Raw genomic sequence first — 14,007 nt, 5'->3', positions numbered from 1 at the left:
TGGGTGTAATCTTTCTCTCCTTTTGGTGTGTGGGAAAATTTCCACAATAAGTAAATAACAACAAAAGTCCAAAAATATCCTGTGCTATTTTCGACTAAAAAGTTATACAGCCAATAAAAGAAAGAGTATGTTTTTCACAGGAGGCTGATATAGCTAAGAATGATGAAAGAGAGTATTTTTTAAAATGATCCTTTTAAATTTCCTTTTAATCCTTAAGTTATGAATTTGAATATTTGTTCTGTGATACTCCCAAACGCAACTGGCTATAGAAAATATTCAAAGTTGTCTTTTTATTTTTAAAGATTCCTCTGTTTATCTGAGAGAGCGAGAATGTGCATGCTGATACAGTGGAGAGGGGCAGAGGGAGAGGGAGACTATCAAATGGACTCCCCACCAAGCACGGAGCCTGACGTAGGGCTCGATTCCACCACCCTGAGATTATGACTTAAGACGAAATCGAGAGTCGGGAGTTCGACCCAGGAACCCCTCAAAGTTGTCTTTATATCATGTAGGACATTTAAAATATTTATTATGAAATATCTTAGACATGAAAAAAGGTAAAGACTAAATTAGAACTTAAAAAATATAGATCGACAGTGTGTCACAGTTGTTAAATTATTCACATAGTGTTAGTTTGTATTCTTGGCTTTCTAACATCTGATTGTGGGACAGTCCAGAGACATGTGGCTAGGATAGGGAAGATGTCTTGAAACGATGTTCTAGTAGAGGAATGGTTTAAGGGTTGGAATGACTCCATGAACCAGAAGAGAACACTGAGCATAGGTCTGGAGCTGATTCCAGGACGTGAAGGTTGATGTGTAGAAAACAAGATGATTGTTCTGGGTTGTTCCAGAGGACTCAGCTAGAATAGGTGCAGATACATTATAGAAAGGTTTTGTCTCATCCTAAAATTCTTTGATCTTGTCATTGCATTTAAAAACAGGAGGGGGACGCCTGGGTGGTTCAGTTGGTTAAGCATCTGCCTTCAGCGCAGGTTATGATCACAGGGCCCTGGGATTGAATCCTGTATGGGGCTCCCTGCTCAGCAGGGAGCCTGCTTCTCCCTCTGCTTCCCCCTCTGCTTCCCACTCGTCCTGCTTGTGTTGTCTCTTTCTCTCTGACAAATAAGTAAAATCTTAAAAAAAAAAAAAAAAAAAGGCATAAGGAAGCCTTTTTTTTTTCTTCTAGGCTAATATCTGAATAATGAGCGTCTGTAATATTGGCACTCATCATTGTATTCTACAGACCCATTTTGTAATCTCTGAACATTTCAATTAATTATTTGTTGAACAGACATTTGCCATAAGTTCCTTGGTGTGAAAGAACATTTTTTTTTTAAGATTTTATTTATTTATTTGACAGATCAAAGTAGGCAGAGAGAGAGGAAGGGAAGCAGGCTCCCTGCTGAGCAGAGAGCCGCATGCGCATGCGGGGCTCAATCCCAGGACCCTGGGATCATGTCCTGAGCGAAGGCAGAGGCTTTAACCCACTGAGCCACCCAGGGGCCCTGAAAGAACATGTTTGTTCTGCTCTTGCATCAGTAAATTATTCTGATAAAGTCTCAGTCAACATTGAACTGGGGGATGTGTGAGATGCAAAAGTATAGGCCTGACAGACATCATCTTTTTTTTTTTTTTTAACCAATATTTATTGGTTACCATTGTTATTACTTTCCAGAGTTTAGAGCTGACAGTATTTCACGTACTGTGTGTCTAGTGCAAGAGACTTAAAGGTGATTAGAGTAAATTTCTAGTCAAGCTGCATTAAGGTTTTGTGCTTATTTTTCCCTGGCCAGCACATCAGGAAGTGAGCCAGGTCTTTTCAGTATGAATTCTCTGGTCGAGGTTTTGACTTAATGTTTATTTCAAGTAAAGAAACATCAGTCTGTCCTATCAGCTGGCCAAGCCGCTCAGGAACCCAAAGAAAATTTGTTCCAGAAGGGCTGCAGGAAACTTTGATCTGCTGGTATAGTCTCCTGTGTTAAAACTAGGTTGACCTTAATAGTGCACATGTTTGTTAGACTCAAGTCCTATTAAATTATGATAAATTTGAAGTAGTATAAATTCTGGATTCAAAATGGCCAAAAAGAAAAATTTTTCATTATGTGCTTTTTGTGCTTTTGAATCAAAAGCCTGGTGAAAAAGCTGTAATTCAGCAGAAGAAAGCATATCAGTCTTTCGGGGCTTTATAATGCTGACATGGCTTCTTTTTCCTACCTTTTTTGTTCTTCCATTTGGCTAGTTTCACTCTCTAGAGGCCTGCTACTGCCCTGAGTAGCGTTTTTTGCATACCAGATTCTGCAGACTGCATTCGGTGCCACATTTTCTGTTATGAAACAGTTTGCCTGGTTCAAATTATAATCTCACTCTTCCTGTCTTTTGCTGGTAAATCTGTTCTTTTTAACTCTTGGAAAACTTACCTAAGTTTTCAAGAAATATGGTTGGTTTTTGGCTCTGATTGTGATGGAAAAAATGAACATGGTGTCTCATTTCAGTGTAGAAATTCTCTTATTTCTCAGTAAAAGGCAATCTTAGAACTGCAAAGTTGCCTTCATAGGAGAGGGTGCGTATCTTTCTTTAAAGAGCTATTGAATGTTGTCAGACATCAAACCACGGACTTGAACGTAGGCAGACTGTTTGTTTATTTATTTTTTTAAATATTTTGTTTATTTATTTAACAGAGAGAGAGAGAGAGAGACCACAAGTAGGCAGGAAGGCAGATGGAGGTGGAGGGGGAAGCAGGCTTCCCGCTGAGCAGAAAGCCCAATGTGGGGCTCTATCCTAGGACCCTGAGATCATGACCTGAGCCAAAGGCAGAGGCTTTAACCCACTGAGCCGCCCAGGCACCCCTAGGCAGAGTATTTGGATCTGCATTGCTATAACTACTACTCTGTACCCATCATAATTCCATAAAGTTCATGAAACATTATGGCCCCGGTTTTAGGGCTGTGGAGTTACATTGTTGTTGTTATTTTGGGGGGATAAAAGACCAGGGGAAAACAAGTGGGGAAATGATATTCTACGTCCTCTGCGGCGGACCAAGGTGGAGCCCAAACCCTTAATGGAAGTCAGAAGGTGGTGACAACGGAAAGAACATGGTCAGGAGCTGGGTCAGAATTAGAAATACCAGATGGGAGGCTGGTCAGGGCTACAAGGGTTGCACAGGAGGCCTCCGGCCTTCCTCTCAGTCCATGCACCCCATTAAGCATCTTACAAACCCTTTATTCTTGCACTGTTCTGATTCTTTACTTAATGACCTCAATCCCTCCCAACCCAGTCCCTAGCCCTTGGGAGTCCCTGTCCTGGTCACTAAAGCCACCATGAGAAGCTGGGGGCCGGGGGGTCCCTTTCCACCTGCCTGCAGGTGTTGGAAGTAGTGTGAAGGGGATTCCTTTGGCATACCGAACGGAACCGTGTTTATTTCTTTTCTCTGGAGACAGTGTTAGTTCAGCTCAAGATTTCAGGTATTGTTAGTACTTTGAGCGTGGAGGTGATGTGATCTGGGAGCAGACGGGGCCAGTACACACAGTGTTCCTTTGTGGCTGTGCAGGAGGCTGAGTTTTGGGAGTCTAGCACTTCTCCAGTGAGCAAGTTTCCTCATTGTCCAGAGGAAGACATTACCTCATCTCACAAGGTTTTTTGCTGGAAACACAGCCCTGAGAAAGGGCCTGGGTAAAGAGCGGTTAGGGCCTTGTATTCTTGGCATGCCCAGGAAGAAGATGCATAGCAGCAGGACTCCCAAGAGACCCCTGGAGAAGTATCTTTAAAGAAAAATATGCATCTAAAATAATTCGTTTACAGTGCAAAGCAATGTAGAGAAACCCTTAGAAAGATGGAGAGTGCCTTCGTTCTCTTTCGGGAGAAAAAAAAAAAAAAAAGCATGGTCTCTAATGACACTTAAGCTGCTTATTTTATCTGTAACACCCAAGAGTAAGTCCTCTGTTAGGTCCAAGTAGGAGCTGAATATCCATCCTCAAATGATGTGGCCAGCCTAGATCTAAGAAGATGAAGAATGAATAGATACTTTTCAGTGACTGAATTCTTTAATAACAAAGACATTGAGATCGTGCTGTTTCTTTAGGCTTTTAAAGTAGAGGAATCCATCAGAACCAGTTCAGCAGAAAGGATTTGGAGGACTCAAAAGCTATCCAGATTTTAGTAAAATATTACTTCTGTGCTGATTACTTTTCTGGCTTTGCTGCTACCAGGGACTGTGCAAATCAAAGAAAAACGTGCTTTGTTAAATACTTGTAGTTTCTCTTTGGGGCTTTAAAAAATTTATCTTGAATAAGGACTTTGGCAAGTAATTTCATTTGTGGTTACAGTAGCTTTGGAAAGGGAAGTGAGCAGAAGGTGGTTTTACTCCCCCTCTAGGTTCTGATGTATTAGGTTAGATTTCTGTCCTGGCACCTGGAACATTCTTTGTTCTGTATTTTTCAGTTTAGCAGCTTGATAAAGTTAATAAATAATTATTCTTAAAGGGATCCTGATTTTTTTTTTTTAAAGATTTTATTTATCTGACAGAGACAGACACAGCGAGAGAGGGAACACAAGCAAGGAGAGTAGGAGAGGGAGAAGCAGGTTTCCTGCAGAGCAGGGAGCCCAGGGAGCCGGATGCAGGGCTCAGTCCCAGGACCCAGGGATCATGAGCTGAGCCAAAGGCAGACGCTCAATGCCTGAGCCACTCAGGCGCCCCGGGATCCTGATTTCTATCTTCATAAATAATTAACACTTAATTCTCTTTTCTCTGATTTCCCTTCCTGCATCCTGTCCCTGAGGACAGTCCTTCCATGTCACAGATGAGTATAGCCACTTGGTCCCCCAGCCCAGAAGCAGTCATTGTCACTCATTTTTTGTGCCTCTGTCCTGAGACAGTTCCTTAATGTGATTTGAGTTTTAGCCATTTACCTATTCTGCAGAAGTGGTAACGAGCATGTTCGTTCTGTCCTGCACCTCGCTTTTCTCATTAGGTATATCTTAGGGAACTCTCTGGATCAGTACATGAACATGTTTCTTTTTTCTTTAATAGTTGCGGGGTAGTCTGTTTCATGCAGGCATCATAATTACTTAAGACTTTTGAAGTTTTTTTCTTTGTAAGCATTCCTCTATCGAGTAACTTGGTACTTAACTTAATGTTGTTTATGTGCAAGGATATCTGTAGGAGACATTTCAGGACTGTACTAAGAGAGTCAGAGGGTAGGTAGTTTTTCAATATTGATAAATATAGTTAAATGGGCCACCATTGGGGTAGTAGTTTTGATTCATCCTTCCACTTTGAGTGTGTGAGAGTGTCCGTCATTGGGCTGCTCAGAGCCGTCTATGGACGGTGTCTCCACAGAGAGTTCCCCTTTTCCTTACGTCACCCCTTTCCTTGCATAATCATTTATAATACTGGGTATGTGCATTTTTGTGGAGAGAGAGTCTGTAGCTTCCCGGGTAATTTTTTTAGTAGCTTGTTGAGATAAAATTCACACACCATTGAGTTCTGAAATTTAGTGGTTTTCAGTATATTCACAGAGTCGTGCTGCCATCACTGCTATCTAATTCCAGAATGTTCTCATCACCCTAAAAAGAAGCTCCGTACCCATTAGCAGTCATTCCTATTCTGATCTTTTCCCCAGCCCCTGGCAACCAGTAGTATGCATTCTGTTTGTATGGGATTGCCTATTCTGGACATTTCATGTCCGTAGAATTATCCAGAGTGGCCGTTTGTGTATGACTTCTGTTACTTAGCACAGTGTTTTTCAAGGTCCATTCAAACCATAATGTGTATCAGTACTTCCTCCTTTTTTTTTTTTTTTAAAGATTTTATTTATTTATTTGACAGACAGAGATCACAAGCAGGTAGAGAGGCAGGCAGAGAGAGAGAGAGGAGGAAGCAGGCTCCCTGCTGAGCAGAGAGCCTGATGTGGGACTCGATCCCAGGACCCTGAGATCATGACCTGAGCCGAAGGCAGAGGCTTAATCCTCTGAGCCACCCAGGCGCCCAGTACTTACTACTTTTTATTGCCGAATGATTTCCCATTGTTTGGCTGGATGACATTTTGGATTATCCGTTTACCAGTTAATGGGGATTGGATGATGTCCACTTTTCGGCTATTAGGATAATACTGCTTTGAACATTCTTGTGTAAGTTTTCATAGTCCTTTTGAAACCCTTTTTAATGTAGAGAGTATTTATACATCAGTGAGAAAAATGCAAGTTAACCCAACAAATAGGACAAAATATATGAATAGATAATTCACAAAAGAGAATGGCAGGTTTTTCAGGAAGGTATCAGTGGCTCTGTATTCTTGACTGGGTATGCCCTCTGAAAGATTACTATTTTAAAATATGTGAAAGAATATTAATTATTAATAGAAGAGAACTTTTGACTGGTTAAAGAGAGCTATTCAGGGATTAAGTGTCATGGTTAATATTTTCTGTGGCTCTTATCTCCCCTTGCTTATGGGTTCTAAAGAAAAGTATCTGTATTTTTTTTTTAAAGATTTTATTTATTTGACAGAGAGCACAAGTAGGCAGAGAGGCAGGCAGAGAGTGGGAGAGGGAAGCAGGTTCCCTGCTGAGCAGTGAGCCCGATGTGGGGCTTGATCCCAGGACCCTGAGATCATGACCTGAGCCGAAGGCAGAGGCTTAACCCACTGAGCCACCCAGGCGCCCCCCTGTATGTCTTTCTTGTAATTCCCCAGCGTGGTACCTGCCCTGCAGCCCTGAAAGTGTGTATGTGTGTGTACGTGTACATTAGACTTGGCATGTGATAATAATGTCAGATACTTAAAAGTTGCAGAAACAAAAGTCGCCCAGAGAATGCCCATGTACCTTCACCCGTTAACCTCTTACCATTTTACCCCATTTGCTTTATTCATTCTTTCCACATACAGACTCCTGTTCCCCCCAAACCATTGTAGAGTATGTTACAATTTTTACCACTAATTTTTCAGTGTGTGTTTTTCAGAATAAGGATATTCTCCTGCATACCCACAGTAATCAACTTCGTAAATTACATTTGTTAAATACTTTAACCTGCTGTCAGTATTACAGTTTTGTTGGCTGATGTAATACCCTTTATTGAATTTTTTCCCCTTTCAATACAGGACCCAGTCTAGGGCCAGATACATTTAGTTGTCTCTTTAGGTTTTTTTAATCTGGAATATTTGCACAGTTTTTGTCTTTTTGATGCTTTAGAAGAATTTGGCTCTTTTCTAATATGGTTGGTTTTTTGTTTTTTTTTTTTTAAAGATACTAGAGAGAGGGAGGGCGCATGTGAGCGGTGGGGGGGGGTGGCGCAGAGGCAGAGAGGGAGAGAGAATCTCTGGCAGATCCTCTGCTGAGCACGGAGCCCATGGAGGGCTCAGTCCCAGGACTGTGCGGTCATGACCTGAGCTGAAATCCAGAGGCAGCCACTTAACCCACTGAGCGACCCCAGTGCCCCTTTGATACAAGTTTTAATAAGTACTCCACATTCATACTGCATTATAAATCATTTATTTTTACGTAGTTCTATTTGACTCTCACAAAACCCTTGTGAAGTGGGTGATATTTATTCCCCTTTCCCCATGAAAGGAGCCAGTTGGTGAGGTGTTTCAGGCAAGGCCGTATTGCCGAGAATGGCGAATACCAATTAGGTGGCGTGGGTCACCCTTGCCTAAGCATATGACTCTCAGATACCCACTTACAGCAACGCGCTCTAAACCTCCTGACAGCCCTTTGAGGTGAGCGAGAGCCCCGATACGAACGGGGTAAGGAGCAGACGGAGGGCTCTCCGAGGATCTCAGTCGGCTGTTTACCCTTAGGCTCTTTTTCTGCTTCTGCAGCGATTAAATGGGATTTCCAGATTTTGTCTGTTTTTATTTTTGTTTCTTAAGTCATTTTTAACATTTAGAATCTGTGAAAATAGGAGCTGAAATGAAGGCAGATAATTTCAGTATTGCTTTAGTTTCACAGTTTATCCGAGCAGCTCTGAGGCATTGGTGACGGAGTTCAGAATTTTTGCCTCCTCACTCCATTTTTTCATAGCCGCAGGGCATCTCTTTTTATTGACACTTACGTGTGGTGCGTTATAGTCGACAGAGACCCTCACATCTGAGTCATGTAATCCTCGCCTCAGTTGCTCGACCTGCTTCAGCCGAGTTGGGATTCAGGTCTAGGGCTTGTGTTGGTCCAGTGCTGCCGTCACCACTCAGTGCTGCCTTACGGGGCTTTACTTTCAAGAGAGCGTGGAGGCAGTACAGACTGCAAATGACCTACATCTTGAAACTTGCTTCTCCCTCTACAGATGTACTCTCTTAATTTTTAAAAAATTTCAGCAGGCGGTTTTAAGTCTTGAGAGACAAAGTATAAGGGCTGACAGTAATGGAACAGTTCAGTGATCTGAGATAAAATTTACAGCAAAGTTAATCTCTGTTTTGGGACGGAGTGGTCCTTACTAGGACATGTGGTAGTTCATTATACTTGTTTAGCATCAGGACTAGGACCATTTTGGTTTTGGTTGGAATGAGACCTTCAGAAGATTAATGGGATGGATCTCAAGTTTTTGCCCACAGTCCGCAGTAAGAAATGTGTTTTACATCTTTCTTAACACACACAAGTCTAGTGAGACAGTAAGCTCTTGCTACATAGAAAGTATTCTGTTTTCTTTTATTTCATCCTGTGACTTTCTGTCCGTTTTTTTTAAGGCTCTTGTGATCTACTGAATTTATCACACTACTTGATATTGGGTTATAATTTCAAAAACACTATTCTGGTCTAAATCCCTGTATTACTATACAAATAGGCCCCAGGAGAAGAAGTGATTCTTCAAAATCTTTCAGTTAATTCATTGCAGTGCTGAAATAAGAGTTAAGGACACCCAACGTCCAGTGTTGTACTGTCCTCTAATGACTTAGGTTGCTATTACTCTTTTTTTTTTTTTAAAGTAGGCTCCACATTCATGTGATCGATACCCAAGCCAGGATCCAGAGTCAGGTACTTAACTGACCAAGCCACCCAGGAGCCCCTAAATTCCTATGACTCTTAGGTAGCTACACCAGGTATTTCTAGGGACGTCGAAAACAGAGGAATCATTAACCGAAGGCACAGGAAACTGCTCTGAGGGTCCTTTGATGATCCCTGTGCAGGGGACTTTCTCCATTCTTAAGGAAGCTGTGCCACACAGTGTGGCTTTCTTAAGAGCATCTTGTGGATACTCCTGCCTTCGTTCTCCACCGTTCTCCACCGGTTTTTTCTCTTCCCTCAGAACATGAGATTAGATAAGGCAGCCTGGACCTATCCTCCAGCAGGGATTTTGTCTATCACCCTTTCTCACTCGGGAAATCACACTACATGCCCAAAGGCATTCTTCATTAAAAAAAAAAAAAAAAGATAAGATAATTTGCAGGGTGAAGATTATTTCTTCGACTCTGCCAGTTAAATGGCTCAGGTTGCCAGTAATGAAGCTGCTTTATTTAATTTTTGCTGACTAGGAACTGGGTCTAACAGACATGTACCCAACACAGTTTCTTAAAGGTTTGAGAAGAGTACAGGTAGTACAAGAGGAGATTTTCCCCTTTTCTGTTTTAAACAATTTTTTGAGAAAAAAGGAGTTTTTTAAATGATTCGTTTGTTTGTTTAAGTAATCTCTTTATCCAACATGGGGCTCAAACTCAAAACTCTGAGATCAAAAGTTGCTTGCTTCACTGACTTAGCCAGCCCAGTGCCCCTAAAAAGGGAGTATTCTTAAGAATCATTAGAGAAATCAAACTAAAATAACTTAATTTATTTGAATATTTAAAATGAGAGTCCCACACATTAAATTTGCTAATGAGTTTAGCTGTACACATATTTTTAGAAAGTATTTATAAATATATTTACTATGATAGGCAATAATATGTTATATAAATTAGAAATGTATAAGATAATTTAGTTCTTTGGCTTTTAAATCAGTTTCAAGTAGACAAAGCTTCTTTTGTATGTAATGGAAAAATTGATTTGTCCGATATGAAGATATTGTCATTAATCAGTAACAGTTTGTATATTAGTTTAGAGATTCAGCGAAATAAGAATTACAATTGAGACAATGATATGTCGTAAACCAGTGATTCTTCATAGTTACCAGTACCTGATATCGCTGAGTTCATATGAGATGTTGGAATGTATTTGTTAGCATTAAAATATCCCATTTTAATATCTTTGATTTATAGTCATATAGGACTTTGAAGCTCATTTCTTAGCAACATCACAGAATCAAAGGTCCAAACAGTCTGTTTTACTTAAAAGAAGAACATAATACAGTGTTTATTGATTGATAACTTTTTTTTAAAAAATATTTTATTTATTTATTTGAAAGACAGAGATCACAAGTAGGCAGAAAGGCAGACAGAGAGGAGGAAGCAGGCTCCATGCTGAGTAGAGAGCCCGATGTGGGGCTCGATCCCAGGACCCCGGGATCATGACCTGAGCCGAAGGCAGAGGCTTTAACCCACTGAGCCACCCAGGTGCCCCTGATTGATAACTTTTAAAAGACTTGGAATTTTGACTCAAGTTGGTTGAAGCTTCAAAAAGTACTCATTCATTTGTGAAAGTTCTCTTTTTACCCAAGTCTTTTTTACAGTCAAACAAATGTTCGCTGAATAATGGAACACCGTATTACAGTATAGGGGCACTAAAGGGAGAGAATATTTTACAGCTGTGAAGTTTTTCTTTTTTCTTTTTCCAAGGCACAGTGCTTGAAGGGGGAGTTGTCTGAAGGCAGGATGATCAGAAGCAGGGACTGACCAGCTGTTCACTCATTTTAGTCATGTTAAATCATCTGATATGCCCGTAAGAAGAGAAATGTCAATTGATTAATGAGCCATAGTATTGATTTTATGTTTTCAGACTGCTAAAGGAGATTAAGCTTCCAGATATAAGAGTTTCCATAAGCCTTTCTTTTCGAACAGGTGCATAATGAAAGTAAGCACAGAGTTCACTGAGGTTGGGAGTTCCATGCTGGGATCCAGGACTTCCATTTGGCACTAAAAACAGTGTGGTGTTGGGGCTCCTGGGTGGCTCAGTGGGTTGAAGCCTCTACCTTCGGCTCAGGTCATGGTCCCAGGGTCCTGGAATCGAGCCCTGCATTGGGCTCTCTGCTCGGCAGGGAGCCTGCTTCCTCCTTTCTCTCAGCCTCCTTGTGTTCTCTGTCTGTCAAATAAATAAAAAGCTTAAAAAATAAATAAAAATAAAAACCGTGTGATGCTATTGTGTGCTAGGCTTACAGTCAGCCGACCTGAGTTCTGGCTGTGGCACTCATCAAATGATGAGGCTTATCTCAAAGAATCTTGAAGACTGTAATAATTTCGATAAGAGGAGATTCACTATAGAACATCGAAATAATTGAAATACTAGGCTGCCGTTCTCATTGCTTGTCAAGGATGATTATAATACAGCAAGTGCAAAGTCAGTTTACAAAACAGTAATTACGGTCTAATTCTTTTTTCTTGTAAAATGTACCCACCACCAAAAAAAACAAACACCACAGGGGTGTGTGTATGTGTGTGTGTGTGTGCGTGTGTGTGTGTTAGTCTGAAAATAATAATTTTTTTTGTCTAGGAAATACAGAATAACTTATCCAGATAGCTGAAGAGAGCTTGCTGAGATGTAAAGTTGAAATTCTTGTGTTCAGTGATGCCTGTGGGTTTCATTTATTTTTATTCTCCATCCTTTGTGTCTGTTGGTAGTATTGAGTATTTATTTTCAGAGCTATTGTATCTTTTTCCATGAATGGATGGCCACAGGTGGTTTTCATTTTTTCTGCATGAGGCATCTGCATCGACAGCCTTTGAGACCTTCATGCTTTATAATATGCAGGTGCTTTCATTGTTTATAGAAGTTCCTAATCCTTGTTTGAAATTTATTAAATGGTGTTCCGTCTGTAAGCCTCCCTAAAGTCCATAGATTAATTAGCCTTTTAAGCAAGGTTGCCTTTTATCTAACTGCAGTATAAACTCTTCCATCTGGGAACCTTCTCTTTCCTGTGCTTGCTCAGTGTTCTGTGTACCTCAGCACTCTGGTATTAAGTATTAATTACGGACATTGACATTCCCAGTCACCATGAAGAACACTAAGAACAACAGTAGATTGAACAAAGTGGCATTGTCCAGAGAGTAGTTTGACGTGGTGAATAATCCACTCATCATGGCTTGGCCGCTGCTGTGTGCATGCACACATGTGCGCGGCATTATCGGGGGTGGGGGGGTGTGTGTGGAGGGGTAGTTATTCCATAGGGAAATTTTACAGGTGACGGTTCTGTAAATTAGCATTCTTAGGAAGTTTCAGTTAAAGGAAGAAAAGAGAAAAACACCCTCTTTTGATATCCCATGTGGCTTTTTTCCCTTGCAGGTTGTGATTGAAAGTTTGTTGACGGTATTTACTGCAGAGAGATTGGCTTTGGTTCTTTTGAGAGAATGTAGCATGGGTTTAGAATTGTGTTGTTTTAAAAGAAATCTATATTAAATGATTTAATTCTGTTTACTAGTCTCAGTAAGAATTACTGAATACTACAGAGTGGAATGTTTATTTTATTTTATTTTTTTTAAAGATTTTATTTATTTATTTGACAGCGAGAGCGATCACAAGTAGGCAGAGAGGCGGGCAGGGAGAGAGAAGGAGGGAAGCAGACTCCCTGCTGAGCAGAGAGCCTGATGCGGGGCTTGATCCCAGGACCCTGAGATCATGACCTGAGTCGAAGGCAGAGGCTTAACCCACTGAGCCACCCAGGTGCCCCTGGAATTTTTAAAAAACATATGAAGTCAGTAATTCAGTCATCTGTATACTCAAAATAATTAGCTTAATGTTATTTGGTCCTTTTTATGGACTTAACTTTGCTACCTCACCCTCTGCCTCAAATAAATTAGATTAATGCTGTAACAAATAGGTTCCATAGCTTGTTTAGAAAACATGACAAACATAATTTTACTCAGTTAAGTTTTGATTATGGTAGATACTGAGGGTAGGAAACAAAAATGTAGTAGTACATAGTTTTGGCTTCCAAGGTGGTTGAGAGAGAGAGTTAACAGTCCCGAAACAGTTGAGACCGTTAGGGGTTCAGGTGTATTTTTCCAAATTACAAGAGCACAAGACATTCCGGGAAGATGGTTTAGCATAATCAGAGTGCAGAAGGTCCTTAGAATTAAGTTAGTGGAGGAGACAGCATCCTAAAGTGGAGTAAACACTATGACTAAAGGAATGACTTTAGGCCCTTGTGCAGATCTTGGAATAGCCTTACGTGATCAGAACCTGGCTGTGGATTGACTAGTTGTCAGGGTTGGTGATAAGGTTGTTGAGAAGGTTGGTCACATTGTGGGAAGGCTTTGAAAGCAAAGGTGGCCAGTGAGGATGCAAGACTAGCTCGTTTTTGCAATAGAGTGGCAAGATAAACAGTTTCTCCCTGGTGAGTTATCTTACAAATGGTAGATAGGAGGAGATTGGAGATCACTGAACATATTTAGGAGATGATTGCCGTAATCTGGGGATGAGTTAGTAAGTGCCTTCCTTGGGAGGGTGACAGCAGGATTAGATGAGATAACTGAGACACTCTGTCACCGGAGGAAAGTTGGTCATTACCATTAGCATATGTCATTAGCATATCCTCAGTGTGTGTTTAATGAATCAGAGGTTGAGAGAGGGAATAAGTATGGTGAATGAAGGAAAAAATAAGTTAATGGTCATTTCTTCCTAGATATCTTGAGAGTTATTTACCACTGATAGAAGATGGATTGGTAAACAAATCTAGGCAGATGATGATGCAGTTTATACATCCTGAATTCAAAGTGGTGGTGACTTTGCAAGTACAAGTGGCCTTAGAAGTCCTGGCTGTGTGGCTCTGGAAACGAGTTCAGGGCCCGAGACATAGAGTGAAAGTGTATGAATATGTACATATGTGGATATGTAAGGGCACTTTCTGAGAGAGTTTTTTCTTTTTTTCCTGAGGGAGTTTCTAAAGGGAAAATTGGAAGATCAATAAATAAGCCTTAGAAAACACCAGAAGATATCA

At 40.8% G+C, this 14,007-nt stretch overlaps 1 protein-coding gene across 1 annotated transcript in view; it reads left to right on the top strand.

The window, feature by feature from the left end:
• ATF6 (activating transcription factor 6) overlaps positions 1-14,007 on the top strand; it is a 210,914-nt gene that overhangs the window by 37,543 nt on the left and 159,364 nt on the right. The gene's annotated exons all lie outside the window — the stretch shown is intronic.

The sequence above is a fragment of the Mustela putorius genome, unplaced genomic scaffold (assembly GCF_011764305.1).
Source record: "Mustela putorius furo isolate JIRA1106 unplaced genomic scaffold, ASM1176430v1.1 tig00000997_pilon_pilon_pilon, whole genome shotgun sequence".
Classification (NCBI taxonomy): Eukaryota; Metazoa; Chordata; class Mammalia; order Carnivora; family Mustelidae; genus Mustela; species Mustela putorius.
This window is presented reverse-complemented; position numbering and strand designations above follow the sequence as displayed.